Source organism: Numida meleagris, chromosome 5 (genome assembly GCF_002078875.1).
Source record: "Numida meleagris isolate 19003 breed g44 Domestic line chromosome 5, NumMel1.0, whole genome shotgun sequence".
NCBI classification, from domain to species: Eukaryota; Metazoa; Chordata; class Aves; order Galliformes; family Numididae; genus Numida; species Numida meleagris.
Window position 1 is genome coordinate 57,351,936 of NC_034413.1, and position 11,662 is coordinate 57,363,597.

The 11,662-nt window shown below is 44.8% G+C and overlaps 2 long non-coding RNA genes across 2 annotated transcripts; one reads left to right on the forward strand and one right to left on the reverse strand.

Annotated features, from left to right (window-relative positions):
• On the forward strand, window positions 2,070-3,980 carry LOC110400624. The gene is made up of 3 exons (XR_002439967.1): window positions 2,070-2,113; window positions 2,659-2,699; window positions 3,598-3,980. It is a non-coding gene; the product is annotated as an uncharacterized LOC110400624 (long non-coding RNA).
• Window positions 8,030-9,231, reverse strand: LOC110400623. The gene is made up of 2 exons (XR_002439966.1): window positions 8,992-9,231; window positions 8,030-8,186 (listed from the first exon to the last, which is right to left on the reverse strand). It is a non-coding gene; the product is annotated as an uncharacterized LOC110400623 (long non-coding RNA).

An 11,662-nucleotide genomic window follows, 5' to 3' on the forward strand; every position in this document is an offset into this window, starting at 1 on the left:
ACATATTACCCATGTTACCTCCATCCCCAATGGCTTTAGACCTGCACCAAATAAACAACATTACGCCATTAAGTTTATTCACTATTGACTATTGGCAGCATCCCCGCAGGCTTGTGGCTAGTGTAGAATGTGTAGCTGAGTTGGATCAGTGGCTCTTCGCTCTTCAGGGAACAACCCTCGCCTCTCTTGACCTAAGCTGTGCCTCACTGAGCGGTGGATGCCACAAGAGTGCCTTCCAGCTACCAGCGGGTGGGTGATGACTAACTGGGACATCTCCCTTTTTCCAGGGCCAGATGCTCCTTGCTAGTGACGAACCCACTGTGCTGGAGCTTGCTGCCCCTGGCATTCCCTGCCTCTCCAGCTCGAAGTCATTGGGCTTTGCTAAACCCCAGATTCACACGGTTTGGCACTCTCAGTTCATCAGGAGCAGGAGTTCCATCCAATACATACTGCTGCATACAAGTCAAGCAATAGCTGTGGCAAGGACCGGGCCAGAAGCTGGCCCACAAACTCCTCTTTAAACTTCGGGAGGCAGGTTATTAGCTGCAGGGACAACGTGATGGGAATGCCGTTTACTGGGAGGAACAAGCCAAGCATTTGGCTGCAAAGGAAGGGAGGCAGCAGGAGTTTTACAAGCTAAAAGGGAGGTAAGGAAAAGGCCAATAGAATAAATATTATGTATTTTAAATACCTGTTTCTCCCCAAATATGTCTCCCCTTCCTCCGCTTCCAGCCCCAATTTTCAAGGCTGGAATGATAAGCCCCTGTGCTTGCTGTTAAGAAGATGGTGCACAGATTTTTATTTAGTCCTCAGCACAACCCAGAGACAAGCACACATGGGAACACAGAGGGACATTGCCGGCGGAAAAGGGCAGCTGCTTGAATTGTCCTTCTGAGCCACTTCTGCCAAGACATGGTGCAACATCATGCTTTTATTGTCATTGCTACCATCCATCACACGTCCACTTGTGTTTGTGAAACATCTTCTGTCCATTCTAAGGGGGGTAACATTAACTGGGGGATGGTACTCAGGAACTTAGCCAGTGTGGCCCCAGCAGCTTCCAGGGATCCTACAGCCCTTCTGGGAACAATAACACCCCCAAACACCCATGCAGCTGAGGCTGAGGAAGGTCTGACGTTGGCGGAAGGAGGCAGGGGTGGGAAGAAGGGAACTGCAATGCTCACACACCCCAGCAATCCGGGGCTTTCTCAGCAGCAGAAAGAGCCAGTTTTTGCCTCCACCCTAGCCCAGTGAGGCTATGGGAAACACAGCCAACTTGTTTCCTGTAAACAGACTGCTCTTCCCAAAGCCACAGCAGTAAGACAAGCCACTGAAACGCAAGCGAGCCCAAGACTGGGACAGGTGCCACTGTTGGTGACGGACTGAAAAGCCTCACTTTTCCCATCCTCCTACTGTGCTCTGCTTCTTCCACATTCTCATGCCCTTTGCCTTCCACCTTAGTTCTCCTCCTTTCTTCTCTCTTCCCACCTACCCACTTCCCAGGTCTTGCTATAAGAGTGATCTTTCTAGCAACAACCTCATGGTAAAGTTATGGCCATTGTCCTCACAGGCTACTCCTGGCCAACGTTCAGGACCTCTGAGATGCAATAGATAAAGCTGACTTGGCCTTTTCCCAGTGCCTCTTAATTTTTGGGAATAGAGCAGAGGATTACTGGCTATACGTATTTCATTTAGGCTGAAATTTGGCAGACACCTTCTCTGAGCAATATTTTAAAAATAAGCTAAGATAACTTTACACAGGACCAGTCACCCCTCCAGCTTCATCTCTCTGCCTTAATCTGACAATGAACTGAAGCTGTATCATTGGAGGAAAAGCTGAGCTAAGCCAAAGTTGTTACCATGGTAAGGATCCATCTTATCCCACTCCTAAACAGGTAGCAACAAGTGACTGGGGACAACTAGCCACTGTCAGCTCTTTAAATTTAAGATAGGCCATCACAACTTCTTACCTCACCCACAGCTGAAAACTTGAACCAGGTGATATGGCTTTGACATTACTTGTGAACCATTTTCTGCTTTAAGGGCAGGCAGGTTGCTGAGACAGCAGTATTTTCCTGAAAACCTCAGCTCCTGGGCCCCTTGCTGATCTCAAGTAATCTCTATTTTCTTTTCTTTATAAATTGTCTACTCACACCGGCATCAGGATTTCTGAGAAAATACTAGTGATATATAGGAAAGTAATTTAAATATCGAAGTGCCAGGAAATGCATCTTGAATAGTGCCATTTTAAAAAAACTGTGCTGCTTTTTTTCTCAAGTCTTGCAATATTTTCTAGTCTGCCTCATAGCTGTTAATCAATTATTACTTGGCAACATTAGGGAAACTATGAGCTGGAGAGAATGGTGGTGAATTCCCCAGAATAAAGACATTGAGCTTTTGTCTCCCACTGAAACAAGTTCAGGAAACCTGGTAAAATTACATTCCATAGCTGCATAATGCTGGACAAATTGAAGCCAAACAATGTCAAGATGTAGGAAAAAAAATAACGTCAGCCTCTTGGCTGTATGCAAAGCAGGTGGATGGGTTTTGGTTTTTGGTTTTGGTGTTGTTTGGTTTTCTTTTTTGCGGGGAGGGGGAAGGTGGAAAATACACCAAGGATTGAACTGAGTTTCAACCTTGTTCTTTACACACATGCAGCTGGTGAAGAAGAATGTGCCACCTCCGGAGCTCCTGGAGCTGTAAGTAGACCTCTGTCCTTTGTTCAGTCTATTTTCTGTTGCTGAGGAACATGGGAAGGGATTCTGTCACCACAGTAACGCAGAGCTGTACCTGTTTTGGAGTATGTATAAGCATTTACAGCTAAGTCTTTCTGATTCAAAGCCTGCCATGACACGCTTGGTTCCCCCCCGCCTCGATGTCAGTTATTGGGTGTGGAATACATTTCAGTACTACTAGGGTAGAGAGGACTTGATCAGAGCATGGCCAAATGGTACTAGCCAAAACACACCTTAACTCAGCAAAGGCCATGAAATCCTCCACTGAGGTGCGAGTGGATCACTGCAAGGTGCAATTATATTAAGTTCAGGCCTGAATCCATCAGAGGCGGGAAGTTCAGCCTTGAAAAATGAGGGCAGTGGGAAAATTCAAAGCTGCAGAACCTGCCAGTTGTTGGGGGTGATACCATCCAAGGCAAACCTTGCCCTGAGAGTTGAGGATGTTCCTGGAGAGGAAGCATTGAGGAAAGAGGTGCAGAAACACTTGAAAAACTCAAGGAAAAAATAAAATAAAATAAAATATGGTGAAAGGGCTATTCTTTGCTCTACCTGGAGGAGTATTGCCAGGATAAGTTTCTCCCATCCTAACCCATCTCTCCCAGTCTTGCTTCAGAGGGAGTTCTAGAGAAAGTTACCACCTTCCTACAATCTTCTTACTCCCACCTGGCGCAGATTTGGGGCCTTCCCTCAACTTTGGCTGACCTTTGTTTGAAAGGATGCCTCTTATCCAGTGCCTTGGAGGTCCTCCAGGTAGCTCTTTACTTTGCCTTTCAGCAGGGATTACACAGGATGCCACAGTTTGATCTGGCACCTGAGCTGAATGCATTAAATTGTGAGTGTCCCTTCATGTGTTTTATTCCAGTGAGGAAACTGGGGCCTGGTCTCCCAGGGGATTTCCAGGACTCTCACTGGATGAGAAGCTCAGAGTCTGATCATGCATGTCTGCAAGGCTGTGTTTACTTCATGCTCATCTAGAAAGTTTTGCTAGGAGGAGGCTGCTGTACTGCCATTCCCTATGGAATTTGTTCTATGTTAGTGCTGAAGTTTTTACCATTTATTATAACTCTTTTTTATATATCCTTGAAAGGAGATGACCCTATGCAAGAAGGGTAAAGATGGCAGTTTTGTTTGTCTGTTTGAATTTTGAAAGCCACAGTCCACCCCACTGGAAATCTGGGATGGTAAAATAACCATCTCTGTGCTCAAGCACTTTGAATCCAAAACCAAAACCCAGGACTGAGAAAGTTCCACACGTGATATGAGCCTCTGAGATTGAAAATAAACAGCCAGAGAGTTGGCTGGAAGGAGGATCCTTCCCTTCTGTCTTCCATCCACAAGTGGCTAAGGAGGACAGCTAGCTTAATGCAGAAGTGCTGCTGATTCTCAAACCAGTACTGCCAAGGTAGGGTGTTGAGGAGGAGGGATTATGACTATTTGTATACTGCCTTTTTAAGTATTTGAAGTTCCTTTCATATCTGTGCTGTCTTCTGCCATGAGACAGAGCAGATCCTCTTTGCAGGATGCTCTGCAGCTAGCCAGTACATAATGAGGACTGTTACTGGCTCTGGAGCATCTCAGTATAAGCTAATCAAATAAACAAATTATTCAAACTCATCCCAACACCACCTCTGAAAAGCGCTGTAAAGTAGCCTCTGTCACTCTTTCTGCATCTCTGAAATGCAATCAAGAGCATAATGAGAGCTGTAACATCGGGGCCATGAGAAAACACTTGTCTAGATCATCACATTTAAGAGCTTGAGTAAGAACTAAAAGATTTGGCCTTTGAAAGGCATACTGGCTCTGGCTTGGAATGGCTTCATCTCTCAATAAGAACTGCCCATGTCTGGCAGTATGTAGAAGTATACATGACTGACTCAGGAGGCAGGCAAAATAGCAGGAAATGACTCTGTTTGAAAATTAGACCATAAATTTAGATACAGCTGTTTTGATCCTGGCGCAATTTGTTACAAGTAAATCTATGTATTTTTGGCAGAGATCATGAAATGAGAGAGGGAGAGAGAAGAGAGTAGAGTTAGGGTTTTATAGAGGAAATTAAACAGAGAGACACCAGTTTGTGTTCATTGTGTCGTGCATTTCAAGTCACCAGCAATCCAGCCTATTGACAGCTGCCTCCTGATGTACTCAGTACAACCAGGCGGAAGGGGCTCAGGGCTGAGGCTCTGGAGACTTGAATCCTTTTTCTGCCTCTGGTTCAGATTTGTCACTGCACTTCCAGCTGTCCCTGCCCTTGGCACTTCTCCTACCTTCCCTCTGCTTAAAGGGCAATTTTGGGGCAGGGAAGCAAAGCTACTTCTGAGACCAGAAAGCTGGATGTCCAGAACATGCTATGTCTCTGCTGCTGAAGCTCAGAGAAGCAGTTCTTGGTGCAATCACAGTTACGTGAGCAGCAACTGAAAGCCATCGAGACCTGAGAAAGGGGAGGCTCCATGTGCCTAAGCAGCCAGGAGTTAAGCATCTGTAACTAAGTGGCCCAGGAATGAAGGCCCTAACTAGCAGCGGGAAAATCCCAAGAACAAAATAATATAGGGAGCTGGACTAATGACTGCCAATAGTGCAGCTCTGTTCTGCTCCACTTCCTCTGCCCCATCTCCAAAATCCCCTCGTTAGGGGGCTGGTTACTTCTTAGCAGGAAACAACACTGCAGCAGGTTAGCATGATGGGGGCCTGTTATTACAGCTGGAAAGGAACTCCCTGAGACAGTTCCTCCATTTGGTTGAACCTAGCTGGACAAGCTGAGCTGAGGGAATCCTCATTTACACACTCTGCACCCCTAGGCTGAATGCCACAACAGAAAAGGACCACATAAGAAAGTGTCCCACAGCTGGGAGGGGACTTGGTACAGCAAATATTTCCTGAGGTTTTATTCCATTAACCTGGTTATATTGAAGTCCTGGAAAAATATCTAGGTCTGCTGATCTGTATCATGAAAAGGTGGCATGTGTCACCCAGAAGGGTGGGGAAGGCAAAGGGAGAGCCCAAAACATGATTCACTTGGCACTACTCTCATTTCCTCTGTTGGATCTTCATTAAAACTTGTGCAGCAGCAGGGTTGTACTCCTACCTCTGGTCCTCTGTCAAGCATGCACACCAGCAGGACTCAAAGCAAGGGAAGATCTAGCCCAGCAACTGTTAGAAAGTGTAATTCTAAGAAATGGCTTGCAAAGGAAAGCAAAGAAACAGCAAAATTGCTGAGAGAATCTGGCTATGCAGAGTACAGTTTCCTCCTTTGTGAAAATACTGCTGTTGGACCACACAAACAGAATGTTTGCAGGTAGGTCCATGCTTTTCTGTACTGTCTTCTTACCAGTAGAGTTCCACGTAGCTCTTTGGCTCTGTAGAAAAAGCCTGAAATTCTGAATTAGACGCACACAAAGTAACTGTCTCATATTTAGATCGCCTGTAGACATTTACGCCTGTGCAGTGCAAACAGCACCAAATGAGCAATAATAGTCGCAAGACAAGCATTCGTAAGGCAACAGCCAAGAATTACGGCAGTGGAAAGAGCTTCACAGTCCTATTGTAGAAAGCAAAACATTTTACCCTCTCAGAGAGCCTGCCTTTCTTCACTGATGGTCACGTCATACCCATCTTAAGTAGACCCAGCAATACAAGAGGAAAATAGGCAACGAACATAGCATTAGAGCTGAGGTCAACATCTGGATGGACTTAGGCTTCACAACGGAATTCACTGACTCATTGGCACATGTGAGGACTGTCATCTCCTCTGCAGCATGTAATCTTTAATCATGAGAGCCCACTGGAGTAGGACTTGGCTTTCAGAAATATTAATGGAGTAATAATGTTATGAAAAAGGAGAAGAAAAAAAAAGAAAAAAAAAAAGCACAAGGAACTGAACAGTTCCAAAAAGTACCAGTATGGCTCCCTCCTTATGCACACACGTATTTACGCACACAAGGAGAGAGTAGCCAAAAGACTGATGCCAAATCTACCAACGTTCCCTGCCAGGTGTTTGAACAGGAATGGGATAGGAGTTCCATCTGTGCTCTGACTCGATCTGACCTTCAGGGGCTGCGCTAGTGATGTCAGTGGTTTGTGGAGTGACGGAGGTCTCCTTGTGACTTTGGTGGGGTGTAACGTGGACTCTCCCAGCAGGATATCCGCACCCACATGCCCCACTGCTCTGAGGCAGTGATGCCCAGTCCAGGGAAAGGGAAAGAAGAGGAAACAGAGTAAGAAATGCTGGGCAGGGCTTTCCTGTCACAATTGTTTGGAGGAACATCGGCCACAGTGTCACTTCTTGACAAAACGTATCTCAGACGAGCTGCTGTGGGCAGAAAGTCTTTCCTCATATGTCCAGTGCACCTCTCTCCTACTTCATCTGAGAAGCCCCAGAGCCAACTGAGAGCAACATGCTGGTCACGCTGCTGAGCACAGCATGCTCACTGACCCTGGCCACATTCTTGCCTTGACATTCTTGTCAAATTTTTGTCCACATGTGGGTCCTAGCTGGCCAAGGATACAGAGAAAGCCACTGATTGTGAACAAACTTCTGAATGTCTTGATGTTGATAAATCACAGCGATGAGGAACTTATTTGCTTGTGCCTTCTCAGCTACTGTACTTTATTATTTAAATTGGTGCTTTATTAACTTCACTCCTTGTGATTAGGAAGATTTGTTTATCCTGTTGCAGCGACCTCATGACTTGCAAGGCACTACATCATATTCCTCAGAGAGCTAAGAGACTCTCAGTGGCAAATCCTGCAAAGCAAATAGGACAACAGCTGCTCAGGTATCCTCTTCTCCACCTGGGAAAGGCCTTGGTAGAAGAAGAAATTTAGATTCTGACTTGACTTCACATGATCAGCTCCAAAGCTCCATTCTGTCTTCATGCCTCCACCAGCTGACAATTTACTTAGAAGGTCATGAACTATCACTGTCCTGGTCCTACCTTATGTTATTGCATGAACGTGAAAGCCATTCTTGAGGCAGCTAGTGTTGGCCTTTCCGAGATAAAGGCAATTAAAGAAGCAGTGCATCTCAGGTGTTTATACTGTGTGCAATAATTAGCTGAGCAACAGATTAACAGGTAAAATATTTATAGCAATTTAGGAGATGGTAGTTTTGTTTTCAGATTGTGACTGAATAGCTGCGGGAAGACAAGCCTTAACCATTTGCTTCTCCGTTTTCAATAAATCCTCTCTGTCCTAGACAATGAAGAACATCATTGTGTGCACCCAGCATGAAGGCGTCTGAGATAACATTCTAGGGATACCACACACGTGATAAATAAGAAAAATTAAAGCAAACAAAATGCATCCAGGCCTGTTTATTGCATGTTAAGTGGCTGCTCCTATTCCAAGCTTCCCAGGAAGCAGAATTGTTTGTCATGCAGTTGACATTGCAACATACGGCAGAGAAAGCTGGATCTCAAAAAAACACTCGTCTCCTGAGATAGTATTTCTTGCCCACTGTGAAAGAGAAGGTAGGAATGCAAGAATGAGAAACACTCTCCTTAGTCAGAAAGCTTGCATCAGTGGCAAGAGTTAACTGTCCAGTTTGCTCCAGCGTCACTGTCACAGAGAGCAGAGCTCAGCACTGCCCCTCCACTCCCTGGGAGGAGCTGCAGCCGCCATGAGGCCTCCCCTCAGCTCCACTGCTCTGCACTGAGCAAACCCAGGGACCTCAGCTACTCCTCATACAGCTGTCCCCCTAGATTCTTCAAAATCTTCATAGCCCTCCACTGGATGCTCTTTAATAGCTTTGTGTTGTTCTTATATTGTGGTGCCCAAACTGCACATAGTGCTGAGGTGACAGGACAACACCTTCCCTTGTCCATTGTCAGTGCTGGTCCTGATGCACCCCAGGAGACAGTTGGCCCTTTTGGCTGCCAGGGCACCCTGCCAGCTCAGATACAACTTGCTGTCATCCAGAACCCTCAGATCCCTTTCCATGGGGCTGCTCTCAGCCTCTCATCCTGCACTCTGTAGACAGAGCCAGGTCTGCCCTGTCCCAGGTGCAGAATCCAACACATGCTCTTGTTGAATATCATGTAGTTGGTGATTGCCCTCTAATTTGTCAAGATACCTCTGCAAGGCTTATATCCTCGAGGGAGTCAAGAGTTTCTCCCAGTTTGTCAGGATCATCCCTGAGCCAAAAAGAGATTTCCATGGCTAGTCACAAGATAGATAGTCCCTGTAGCGCTGTGGTTTCACCAGAATTTTTCAGAAAGTCTCATCTTGTGACCTTTCCACCACTCAGCCTGAAAGACAGTACCTCTTGTCTTTCTTCTCCTTTGCCTCCTTCTTTGTCTCCTGCTTTTGCCTCTTGGCTTCTGCTGGGAGCGTCCCCTGTTGCGGTGCTTCTGATATTGTGCGTGTCTCGCCATTTCTTCTTTCAGATCTCTGTAAGGGGATGGCAGCCTCCAGGCAGAGTTGCCTATTCCTCTGATGTTGCTCTGTGTCAGGTGGTGAGCTGAAACATATCTGGCGTCTCCCGAGAGATCGGCAATTATGACATACAAGGCTCACTGGGTGTTTATGATGCAAAAGACTAAGGAACACTTTGCCATATATGGGGATAACCGTATTTGGCCACTTAGTTTTCCAGCACAATAGAAACTGCTTCTTGATTGGCCTTTGACTGTGAAATAAGAGCTTTTCCTTCAATCTCAGAATCCATGAATTAACACTCAAGGCTAAAAATTTACCATGGGGCTTTCAGTTCAGGGTTTTCACTGTCTTAGGGAAAGGACAAAGAGACTGAGATTGAGGTTTGTGATCTCCTGAAGAGTGGTGAAGCTTAGCAGTCCAAAGCCCACCCGTGTAGTGGTCTTCTGCAAGGCCCTTCTCTTATAATCAGCTCTGACGGGACATGACAGTGAAAAGAGGAAAAAAAGAAACAACACTGGGAAGCAGGGAAGTTTGTCAAGGGCAGGAAATGCAGATTTGTAATTGGTTTCTACTAATGAGTTTGTTTTCATTCCAAAAATCTCTCCCATTAAAGAACTGATGCCTGCCATGTAAGAATTCAATGTCAGGAAAGCCAAACCACCCTGTAGCTACATTAGTATTTTTTTCTGCTCTCTCATTGAAGAGACGTATGAATACTGTGAGGTTACTTCTATTGTGCAACTGATGCATTGTTATACCACATAGCAGGATGGAGCTGACCCTAGAAACTCCCAACACACAATAAATTGAGATCCTCTCTTGGAAATGACGCTAGCAGTATGCATCTCAATAATGATAGCCTTTGGGCCTTGTTCTGGAGTCATGGGGAGTTTATGAGATGTTATATTCTCCTATTTCCTCCTTACTGAAACTTCCCTGGGAAGGTCTTTCAGCATCTGGATGTGTCACTTCCAAAGGGAAGTTTGGGCAGAATCCGTGGCAAAAAAAATCAGACTACTAGGTAGGCAGGAGGATGCAGTCTAGAGCTGGATCTGTTCCCAGGTCTGCTCCACTGTTCTGACTTCCAGAACTAACTGTTTAAAAACCTTGAGCTTCAGAAACAGCTTTCATTGTGTTAATCACATCGGTTGGCCTTTATATATTACATATGTATGACATAGACACTGCAGATACGCTGTTTTGTGTAGTAAACTATCATCCATCTCACAGGGAGGACTCAGAATCTGTCCAGAAAATACCGAATGAGTCCTAAAACCAAACCCAACTTTTTCAGATAGCAGAAAGCTTTTGGTATTTAAAGTAAAAAATGTAGCAGGCATAGTTTGTTACAACCCAGAATCCTGCACAAGGATGTGGATACCATAGCAATGATTTCACAATAACAGTAGATAAAGAAATAAAAAGACTTTGTTTTTCTCTCATAGCCAGAAAATCAGAAGGGTACTGTTGCTGAAAGTGAGTAGGGCAAGGGGCAGAGGTACTTCTAGTTCTGTTATGTAGGGGGAGAATGAAGACAGCACCTTAGAAAACCACAGAGGTAGAAACAATGAGGCTGAGCATGAGTGCAATATCAAATGGTGGGAATGCATTCATTACAGTCACAGTTATTCTATAACAAATATATGTCCAGGCATCATTTTTCATGTTTTATGAGTGAGTTATGTTTTCTTTCTCTACATGAAAGCTACCACTAAAACAATAAGCAGTCAACTTACATGACTCAGCCAGCTGGAGGTGTAATTTTTTTAAAAAGTTGCAATATTGCGATATCTATGGAATTGCATTGTGCCCAAAATAACAGCTAGAGCCATGGCATGTGACCATTTGTAGAATTAGACCACAATGCCTCAATTTAACACAAGAATCCCAGTATGCTGAAAATGTCTACAGCTACACTGAATCAGTCTACCTATTGCCAGTTTCAAAGAGGAGGAAAGATTAATCAGGAACAAGAGCTTTACTGCTCCACAGATTATACAGTCAGACTTATGTGGAATAGCAAAACACCTTGAGGCAGCTGCCGGTTCTTCACAGATCCTTCCTTCTTCTTAGTGCAAGTTTGAGAGACTGGCAATGAGGAGGGAACGAATGAATGATCAGAGCAGAGACTGCACCAAATCTCATTGAATTTTATCCTTAAAACTGTGTGTTGCTGAGGAGCTCCGCAGTCATTAAATGTGTGAAACTTAAGGTATCTATCCACATATGTCGACTCTCCAGTAATGCATCTGTAAATCAAGATCCAGTTCCTTATCTTCAACAGATATTCGCAACACATATCCACAAAACAGCCATGAGCTCACAAGTATCCCACTAGCATCTGGGCTCTTTGGTTTTTCTAACCATTGTGGTAGGTGACATTAAGACACTTATCTTGTACAACTGATCCAGTGAGCCAAATTCTTTTGCCTTTCTCCTCTGAGCCAAAGAAATACACGAGGGATAAGTTTATTCCCCACCCTACCTTTTCTTTTTCTTTTTTTTCTTCTTTTTTTGGCTCATAATCTTAAGGATCATCATAAGAGAGGTTTAAT